This window comes from Vigna angularis, chromosome 7 (assembly GCF_016808095.1).
Source record: "Vigna angularis cultivar LongXiaoDou No.4 chromosome 7, ASM1680809v1, whole genome shotgun sequence".
Taxonomy (NCBI): domain Eukaryota; kingdom Viridiplantae; phylum Streptophyta; class Magnoliopsida; order Fabales; family Fabaceae; genus Vigna; species Vigna angularis.
Window position 1 is genome coordinate 20997657 of NC_068976.1, and position 11641 is coordinate 21009297.

Here is an 11641-nt window from a genome sequence, read left to right on the forward strand (position 1 = left end):
TTTTCGCATATCATGCCTTCACAAGTGCAGAAAGGGGTATAGACATTCGTTCTTTAGGCCTTTTAACGTCCGACCTCCAACGGACGTCTATGTAGGTGACGTCTATGTAGACGTCCGTTGTGTCAGCCCGGACGTCTATATAGACGTCCGTTGTGTCAGGCCGGACGTCTATATGGACGTCCGCTGTGTCCGGCCGGAAGTCTATATGGACGTCTGCTGTGTCAGGCCGGATGTCTATATAGACGTCCGCTGTGACCTCTCGGACGTCTATATACTACTGCAGAAAGGGCTTTATTAGACGGCTTATTTAGGGTTATTTAGGATTACGGGTTAGGGTTATTTATGATTACGGGTTTGAACGTTTGTTTGTGCACTGCAACACGTCTGAAGAACAGATTCAGAATGAAAATGGAAGAAGATGGAGGAGTAAACGACCTAAAAATGTAGGCCAAAAAACGCCGCCCAAGAACACGCAACAAACTGCACCGAAAACGATTTTTAATCAGTCCAAATGAAAGATATGTCATCACTGAACAATTTAATCGGAACAAAAGTAAGATTAAATGACCCAAAACACATAAAAACCAACCTGGAAATGCAAGGCGCAGAGGGAAAGGTTCGCATAACTCCTCGCGGGTTCGCGTTTTGGAGTGTGTATCTTTATTTTAAACGTCTTTTGAACGTCAGTTGTGGCTGGGCCGGACGTCTATAATATAGCAGACGTCCGGCCCCCTCTAGAACGGACGTTCAAGGATTGACAGCCAACTACCCTGTCAGCCTCCTGAACGTCCATCCTCAAGGGTGACGGTCGTCTATTATATATGGACGTCCGTCCCCCTCCAAGACGGACGTTCAAGAAACCGACAGCGTAGTACAACCCGTCAGTCTCTTGAACGTCCGTCCTGGAGGGGGACGGACGTCCATATATAATAGACGACCGTCCCCCTCTAGGACGGACGTTCAAGAGACTGACAAGGTATTACAACCCGTCAGTCTCTTGAACGTCCGTCCTGGAGGGGGACGGTCGTCTATTATATATGGACGTCCGTCCCCCTCCAGGACGGACGTTCAAGAGACTGATAGGGTAGTACAACCCGTCAGTCTCTTGAACGTCCGTCCTGGAGGGGGACGGACGTTCAAGAGACTGACAGCGTAGTACAACCCGTCAGTCTCTTGAACGTCCGTCCTGGAGGGGGACGGACGTCATATATAATAGACGACCGTCCTCCTCCAGGACGGACGTTGAAGAGACTGATGGGTTCAACTACCCTGTCAGCCTCTTGAACGTCCGTCCTGGAGGGGGACGGACGTCCATATATAATAGACGACCGTACCCCTCCAGGACGGACGTTCAAGAGGCTGACAGGGTAGTGAACCCATCAACCTCTTGAACGTCCGTCCTGGAGGGGGACGGACGTCCATATATAGTAGACGTCCGTCCCCCTCCAGGACGGACGTTCAAGAGACTGATGGGTTCACTACCCTGTCAGCCTCTTGAACGTCCGTCTTGTAGGGGGACGGACGTCTACTACATATAGACGTCCGTCCCCCTCTAGGACGGACGTTCAAGAGGCTGAATCTTCAACTCTCATATCAGGCTTTTGAACGTCCGTTAGAGGGGTCTGTCGTCTACTATATTATAGACGTCCGGCTCCCTCTAGGACGGACGTCTTCACACTCAATTATTTACGTTTATGCCACCGGTCAATTATTTACGTTGGAGTTTTCGTGGACGGACGTCTATGGGGTGACGTTAAAGATCAATTATGCACTAGTGCTTATCATTTTATGGTTTTTCCGTAGTTTTCCAGAATACACTATGGTGGCGACTCTAAATCTCTCTTTTTTCTAAACCCGTTTCTTTTTTTGGACCGTCGCCCATCGCGATTTTGGTTGCGACATTACTCTATTTGAAAATTTGATTGGTTTAACTTGAAGATCTCACCGCGAGGATCACTCTAGTAGTCTCTGATCTCCAAACACATAAACATAGAGCGAGAACTCTTAGAAAGAAGTCAGATCACTCTATAAAAATGTTTTATAGAAAAATTTGTATTCTAAAATAATGAAACAAGTTAATAACGAAACGATTTTTATTAAAACCATTTAATATTAAAATTAATTGTGTCTCACTATTTTTCAACCACTACCACCTCTAAAATATCATAGTCTAGGTCTTTATATTTTTTCCAACAAGAAAATAATTTTTCCTTGAAAATTCACTCATCAAGTAGAAAGAAAAAATTGACCAAGATACCCAACACTTAATTGATTAAAAACATTGCCTTTCTGCTAAATGCTCTAGTGTTCAAGAGTGTAGATTTGTCTAGCCACTACTCTTAAAACAAATTCTTAACCTCCAAAGTTAAGCTTTTAAGGATCTTTTTTACACCTGATCAAACAATTTATATCTATTAAACTAAACTCACTTCCCAAATGTCTTCCACCACCTTTTATAAGTTATTTCCAAAACTTTAGTTGGCCTTGACTTCAAGTTAAAGCCTTCATGATATTGCTTCACATAATCTTATATCCTCTTTGAAGTACTACACAATTGACTTGATCACACAAAACTTTGATCTATTGTCAAACATTGACACTCTTGATTCACCTTTATTCACAGCTACTGTAACAACATCATGCTTCTTTTATTCATCTTGATGAATGAGTAACAAAGTCCATAATCATGTCATATCATTGCCAAAATAGAACTCTCATTTGTTGCAACAACCAAAACCAAGTTTTTTACTCTATCTGCACTTCTTGACTCATTCATCTATAACAATCTTCAAAACTAGATCCTTCTCAACTTGACATCACTAGCTTAATCTGCACCTGACAACACTATGATACATCATATTCTAGGGTTGTCTAATCTTCCTTTTTTCCATCTATTTTTTATAAACTCATTAGTTATAATATAGAGACTATACTAATGAAATCTCCTCACAACTTCACTTCAGACTTTGATTCTTATACTTCTCTATTGACTATACCCTTGTGAAACTTGCACTATGAACCAAAAAATCAAAGTGTTATTCAACAATTCTATTAAGGATGTATGTCCACCTTAAGTTATGAGTTGATTTCTGTCATTACCCAATTTCGTTCGTTTAAATAAAATTCATTACAAAAAAAAAGAACAAAAGAATAAAAAAAATATTATTTGTTTTACTATTTGCACCCCTAAATTAAATTTTTATTCCTTAATTTAATGACCCAAAATAATCTCACACTTTTTTACTTTCTCACCACCCCTTTTTCTCTTATCACACCCCACTCTCCACATCACCATCCACCTTGATAGTGGCATATTTTACTATGAATTCAGTATTGAATTAGAGAAAATATCAACTCTTTCTCATCCTTTTTACCTTGTAAATCCTAGTTTTTCATTTAGTTTAAGAAGTGGTTTCATCCTAAGCTTTAAGTAGATAAATTGATCATTAACCCCTTCATTTATACAAGTGAATTAGTTGGAAGAAGTCTCTACATAAAATGAAGAGTGCTGCAACCAGAGAAAACAAGAAAACAACAAAAATAGCAAAAACAGCAAAAATATGAAGAACCAGAATTCTGTCAGAGTTAGCTGGAGCGCCCTTTTTCCATGGGCGCTGGAGCGGGCTCTGCACCAGGACTGGAGCTAGCTGGAGCGCCCCCTACAAAAGGGCGCTGAAGCGCCCTTTTTCCTGTTTTCGCGTGCTGGAGCGCGGTCTCAAGCGTGCCTGTGCTGATTTGGCAGATTGGGTTTATTTAACCCCAAATTAGAAGGGCTTTGACATCTTTTGGCATCTCAGACACAAATTCTCTCAATTGGTGCATCCAGAGGCGAGCTAGGAGCTGTGGGAACAACCCTTCTTCATTCTTGGGTCATCCTCCTTCTTCCATTTCCACCTTTGTTGTAAGATTAAGCTCTGCATTCATGGAGAGCTAGTTTGGTTATTGTTGGGGATTGATGTAACCACGGATCTCTTATGTAAATTACAGTGTTTTGAATGATTATATGCCTCTTTGTTTACTTGTTAGTGTTTAATTCCTTTGCTTAAAGCTTGTATGATTGATTCAACCATATCTTGAATTTAGGGTTTGCTTGATATTGGGAAATATTGGGTGAATCTAGAACTGGATTAATCACCTAAAGGAAATTGTATCTAGGGATAGAACTAGGACCTTTGGTTGTCTTAAATCTCAATTCTTAAAGCGAATGAACTTGTTAGGTTTTCCGAGGGATTGGAGTCTAAGAAGTAAGTCTAGGCTCTTTCTACCAAGGGATTGTGTTTGAGTAATTTAGTAGATTGACATTAGCATATTAATCAAGAGGAAGTGTTTTTCTATGCATAAGAGTGAAGTAGGTGAATTCATATCCCCAACAATATCATTCATATCATTTCTAATCTTTCCATTTCCAAGTGTTTGCATAATCAAAGATCACTTTTACCATTTAGGTGTTATCTTTAATTTAATTGCATAAAAATCCCAAAAACATGGAATCATTCTTTAATTAGTTAGATTTTATACGATTGTCTAGGACACGAGTCTCTTGGGAAACGATATCCGGTCTTACCGGTTTTATTACTTGAACGATTTGGTACACTTGCCAAAGTCTCAACAAGTTTTTTGGCGCCGTTGCCGGGGACCCGTGTTAAATTAGACTTTTGTGTAATTTTTAACAGATTTAGACTTTATCTTTTTGTGTATAATTTTCTATTTTGTTGTAATTATTATCTTTATTTTTTTGGGCTGACTTGTGGCACGAGTTTGGTTGTTTTCTAGTGTATGCAGGGAAACATCCGTACAAGGAGGACTGTGTCATCTGAACTACTCCTTGTGGATCCTGAGATTGAGAAAGCAGCTAGAAGGAACAATAGTGACACTAGGAAACGAAAAGCTCTAGCAGCACAAGCTGCTCTTGAGTCTTCATCTTCTTTCAACAATCAAGACATAGAGTCTTTTGATTCTTCTTCTGTGAACGGGATGGCTGGCGCAGGACCACCTCCGAAGAGAACCATAGGGGACTCAATAACCTACACAAGCCCAAGAAATTTCTCAAGCATTGTGAGGCCCATTATGAGTGACAAGCTGGCAAAAATGAAGCCTGCTCTACTCCAGCTCATTAGTTCAAATCAATTTTCTGGCCTAGACAATGAAGACCCCCATGCTCATTTGGTCACTTTCTATGAGCTATGTGGTACTATGGGTGTACAAGGGGAGGACGAAGAAGCATTATACATGAGACTCTTCCCATTCTCTCTTAATGGCAAAGCAAAGGCGTGGCTCTAGTCACAGCCTAATCAAAGTCTTACGAGCTGGGAGGATGTGGAATATAATTTTCTAGCATGCTTCTTTCCACCATCAAAGAGCACATAGGTGAAGGCTGCCATTGCTACTTTCGTACAAGGAGTAGAGGAACCACTATGTGAAGCCTGGGAAAGATTCAAGTCTTTATTGAGAAAGTGTCCCAGTCATGGATTTAGTCTAGAGATGCAAGTGCAGACCTTCTGTAATGGTTTGCAACCTCATACTAAGATGATACTAGACGCATCTTTTGGTGGTCAATACTTTTCAAGACTGTTGATGAAGCCATTGCTGTCATAGAGAATATGGCTTCTACCGACCTGAGAAGCCAACATGGGAGGATTCCAACACAGAGGAGAGGGGTGTATGAACTTAGTGCTCAAGATGCACTACTTGCTCAAAACAAGCTTCTTTCTCAACAAATGGAGTTCTTAACTCAAAGCATGGCTAAGTTACCTCAGCAGTTACAAGCACTGCAAGATCATTCACAACCACATCATCAGGTCATGAGATGTGATTTCTGTGGAGATGATCATCCTAATGGTCATTGTCAAGTTCCTGGTAGTTCCTAATCTGAAGAAGTCAACTATATGGGGAACCAAGGACGTCAAAATTTCTTCAACAATTCTTTTCCTAATCCTACAAATCAAGGATGGAGACAAGCACAGGGAGCTTCAGGTAGTAGAAATTCTTATCAACCTGGGCAACAGTATGCATCTCAAAATGACCGAACAACAAAATTAGAAGATGCTTTGCAGATGTTTATACAACAATCCATCCAAAATCAGAAAAACACTGACGCTTCAATCAAAAATTTAGAAGTGCAAGTAGGTCAGTTGGCCAAGCAATTGGAAAATCAACAGGGTGGTCAATTCTCTGCTAATACTCAAACAAATCCAAAGAAAGAATGCAAACACTACAAAAAAGTAGGGCATTACCGAAGGCCATAAGCCCTCGGAAATTGCCAAAAGCCGTCGATAATGGATGTTTACCGAAGGCCTATCGACGGCCAAAAATCCTTCGGTAAATCCCTTGTCGCTAACCATTACCGAGGGCTTCTGCCCTTCGGTAATTACCGAGGGCCAAAAGCCTTCGGTAATTACCGAGGGCCAAAAGCCTTCGGTAATTACCGAATAGCTGAAAAAAAAAAGTATAATGGAGGGTACTCAGTCAAGGGTCTGGTAATCGTTTACACCAACCCTGTAAACGATTACCCGAGAGAAAATTGGAATTTGTACAGAAAGTCCAACACAGGTACTCAGTCAGGTGAACAGGGGTCACCATTGAAAAAAAAGTGACTTTTAGGCACTTTTGCACTTCTCTTAGGCTGTTCCTTGTGTTTCAGTGGTGGGAGAGAGAGGTTAGTGATGTGATTATGTCCCAATGATGGAGGAAAGTGATGTTTTGGCACCCCATGATGGAGGAAAGAAACAATGTTTATGAGATGAGCAACTTGAGTGAGTTAACATGCTGTCAACTTTGACCTTTGCTGGCTATTTTACTGATAACTTTTCCCACCGACCTCCAAATGATGTGATTCTTTTTTTATTAGAAACTAGACTCAAACATCTTTCCAATGACTACTATTTTGTAATTTTTAGACATTTGAGTTGGTACAGTTTATTGTTTCAAGTTAGCGTTTCATATATTTTTGCCAACTCTGACCTTTGCTTGTTCTTTTGCTCATAACTTTCTCCACCGAACTCCAAATGAGTTGATTCTTGTTTTGTTGGAATCTATACTCAAAGACCTTTCAAATTATGCCTTAGAAATCAAATTTACACCTTCTTTGACACTGTAATCGATTACAAGGACACTGTAAACGATTACCCGAGAGAAAATTGGATTTTGTACAGAAAGTCCAACACAGGTACTCAGTCAGGTGAACAAGGGTCACCATTGTTAAAAGAAGTGAGTTTTAAGCACTTTTGATCTTGTCTTAGGCTGGTCCTGGTGTTTTAGTGGAGGAAAGTGATGTTTTGGCACCCCATGATGGAGGAAAGAAACAATGTTTATGAGATGAGCAACTTGGGTGAGATAACATGTCAACTTTGACCTTTGCTGGCTAGGTAATTCTTTGCTTTTGACAAGTTTCCTAGCTTCATTCCACTAGTTTAGACATGTTAGGATGTTCACATACCTTAGAATGAGTCTACATTAGGTGAAATGACAATTTGTCACCTTATAAGTACACTTTTTAGGTACTAAATACTCAAACTTTGAGTTTTAGGTGAAGAGAAGCCACTTGCAGCGTGAATGAAGTGAAGATAATTCCACCAGCAGCTGCAGCTACCTACATGGTCTAGTTTGCAGCAGTCTAGCCACGTAGAGAAGCTTCACTCACGGCCTTTGAAGGAGGGGAAACATGTCCAGCAGCTGTAGCTACCATCACATCCAGTTGGGAAGAAGAAGGAAGCTCACGGTTTCTTTGAGAAGCATGGCAGCAGCTCACGTTCAAAAGAAAGGCTTCTATGGAGTGGAAGAGCTAAGAGAGAAAAGGAGATGAGTTCAGGGCTGAATGGAGTTGGACGTGTGAAAGAAGAGGAATAGGGAAGGAAAGTCCAGCCACCACTCATGGTTGGCAAAGCTCCAGCTGCAACTCATTACTTTCAAAGTGAAGAATTTTGCAAGTTGGACAACACAAGGGCCACCACTTAAAATCTGGTGCAGTGCAGATTTTTGATGTGACTGGTTTAATGTGTGGTATGGTGTTGTGACGTTTTGGTGAGGCATACTAGGTAATGGAAGGGTTGCTGAATTGGACAAAGAAGTAGCTCTAAAAGTAGCAATTTGGCTTGATTTTCAGTAGCATTTCACTAACTTGGAACCACTTTTTTAGGTCCAAACAACTTAAACTTTGAGTTTTACCTAATTCTTTGCTTTTGACTAATTTCCTAGGTTCATTTCACTACTTTAGACTTGTTAGGATGTTGACATTACTTAAAATGAGTCTATATTAGGTGAATTGACAATTTCTCACCTTATAAGTACACTTTTTATAATCTAAATACTCAAACTTTGAGTTTTAGGTTATTCTTTGTTTTTCACCACTTCAACAACTTTGTTTGGTGAATTTAAACTTGTTAAAACTCAAATTTAACTCAAAACCAAACTGCTACTTAAAATCACCTTTCTACTTCCTAAAATTGACTCAAAATTGATGGTTTTGGAAGTGATTTTGTGCCTAAGCCATTCTGACACTTTGCTAATCATTTTAACAGTTTTAAATCATCAAAATACACTTGTTTGAATTCTAATTAGGCATAAAACAGAACTGCAACTCAGATTCACTTGCAAGTTCCAAAAATGGCTCAAATATGATGGTTTGACATACTAAATTGCATACAGGTCATTCTAACTTCATATCAATGCTTCTAACAGCTTTAATACATCAATTTGGACTTGTTTAAACTTCCAAACATCACAGAATCATAGCAGAACGAAAAAGGACCTGTAATAACTCAATTTTTGAAAATGTTGATCAACCACAACACTAAATTTGAGGTTTAGGGAATTCTTTGCTTTTGACCACTTTCCTAGCATTATTTCACTACTTTACAGTTGTTAGGATGTGTATAATAGACACGCTTAGGTTACTTTAGATTAATTCCCAATTTCTCACCTATTTAGTACACTTTTTTAGGTTTTAAGTAGTCCAATTTTGCCTTTGTTGTTATTTTTTAATTGAGACTTCATTTTTATCTTTCTTTTATCTTTTCAAAGTTGTGTAGATAGTTAGTTTACTGTTTTGAGTAGTACTTTAATACATTTTGCATTGTTATCACTTTTAGTGTATTCTAGGTACTACTTTTAGATTCTAGGTTGTAATAATTTGAGTTTTAGGTACTTTTTGTAGTGAGTTCTTAATTAGCTAGGTTTTACCATTATAAACTTGTTAGGATAGTTTCTTTCTAGTTTCTTTTCCTAGTTTAGTGCAGTTTGCAATTGCAGTACACCTTTTTTGAGGTTTAAGTAGTGATTTTTAGAAATTGTCTTAGGAATCACTTCTACACTCTTATCTTTGTCATTTTTAGTCCATTACAACTTGTGTAGGTAGTTTTAGGTATCTTTTACAGATTTAACATCTTCATGCTTAACACATTTACCCTATTCTACTGTATTTTAGGTGCCCAATGGTCAAATTTTGATTGTATTTGTATTTTTGAATTGTCACCTCAATTCTAACTTTGTTTTATGTTTTAAACTTGTCTACATAGTTAGTTTACTGTTTTAATTAGTACTTTAATACACTTTGCATTCTTAGGACTTTTAATGTATTCTAGGAGGGACAATTAGGTTCTAGGTTGTCATAAGCAACTCATAAGCAATCAACAACCTCAACTTGCCCAAACACAGAAACCTATACTTGTTAGGTCATTCATTATCAATTTAAAGTCATTTAAAATATGTTAGAATGGGTACAGGGGCAGTACTTTAAACACAGAAACCTATACTTGTTGTTTTCAAGCTTAGTTTAGTGTATTTACACTTTCTACAGTCATTTACATTGATAGCTAGTTGTTTGAATCATTATAACTTAGAATGAGGTGTGTAGTTGTTTAATTTGCCACATTATTAGCTGTTATACGGTCTAATTTTGGAATCTACTATTTCTATGCCAAATAATAGTGCACTTAATAGTGAGGAGGGAAACACAAGATAGGAACAATGAGGCTGCACAATTGAAGATGGAAGTTGTAATCACTAAACCTGTTTTAATGTTCACTTAATAGTGCAGCCACTGGTTAATGACAACCACAAAAGAAACAATTATAAGACTTCATTCAGTTTTATCCCACTTCCCAAAACAGCCCCATTTCATTTAATCAAACCCCTGTTAATCTTGATTTATCATGAATCGAACCCCTCACTTAGCTAATACACATGTTCATTACTTAACATAGAGTACAACAGAGTAACAATAATGTAGTTACTGCGTTATCATGTTCCTTTACAGCCTAACCACATTCAATTTAACTTATTCCAGTCCATACAATCATTCCTATTTAACATGTTCATTACTTAACCTATTGAGGACATATTTTTCTTATACTCTTGATTTACCAATTTCGTCTATGCTTACAGCAATACAAAAACAAATCCCAAAACTTATTCCAAGCTGGAATCAAAATCAAGAGGAATCAAAACTAACAGGACTTTAGTACCAGAACAATTTCTAGTACACAAAATGCCATATAGGAATTCAAAAGAAAACATGGAACGTACTAACCTGCCCAGTCTCAACCCAAAACCCAAGTATAAGCCAAACAATTGAAATTATCACATGATACATATAAGGTACTAAAGCAGAAATATCCACAGTGCAAACAACTTACGCATATTGGTAAGAACAGGGAAACACCCAATTACATGGACACATTGCACAGAAGTAGGGAAGAACAAGGCAATCAATTTATTCATGTACCGTTCTAAAAAAGAGAACTTACCTCGCACTCCAGAACACCCAATTCAATGGAAGCCAAGCAACACCGGGAGCTCTCAACCGAACAGCCAACCTTGGGCTTCACTGCAAGGACCTCCTCACGCTAATGACCACGAATCACCACCCTACCCGTCGCACAACCCTTACACGCACAACCAAGAACCACCACCCCACCCGCAACACCCACAACGGCACGACGAACCCTAGGCACACAATGCCACCGAACAGAAGAGATAGGTAGAGGGATAGGAAGAGAATGAACGATAGCAAGCCAAAAGGAAGGCAAAGGGAGTACAACCAAATTTTCAGTAGTTCTCAACAGAGGGGAGGGAGGGTTCTGTTTGATGAAATTGGGGACGAGCTGCACGAATAACTCCAATTACTGAGTTTAATTGGTGGACGCTCTTACCGAAGGCCACAGAGCCCTCGCTAAGGTCTTCTTGACCTTCGGTAACGTTATTTCATTAAGGCCATCGGTGATTCACTTTTTGACCCTTGGTAAATCACATTTACCGACGACCGCAAAGCCTTCGGAAATACACCCTCGGTAATTCAGACTTTTCTTGTAGTGAAAGCTATAACCACCAGAAGCGGGAAGGAAATAAGAATAACTGAGAAAGAAAGTACAAGAAGAGAAGAGAAGAACAGATAGAAGAAGAAAATAAAAAAGAAAGAGAAAGTGAAGAAGAGGATGTTAGAACAGAAGAAGAGACTAATAAAAGACAAGAAAAAGAAATACCTCAAAAAGAAAAAGAAATAGTGAAACACCTTCCATATCCAAAGGTGTATACAAGAAAGGAGAAGGAGAAGCAATTTGAGCGATTCTTAGATATATTCAAGAAGCTGGAAATAAAAATTCCCTTCTCTGAAGCTCTTCAACAGATTCCAGCCTATTCTCGCTTC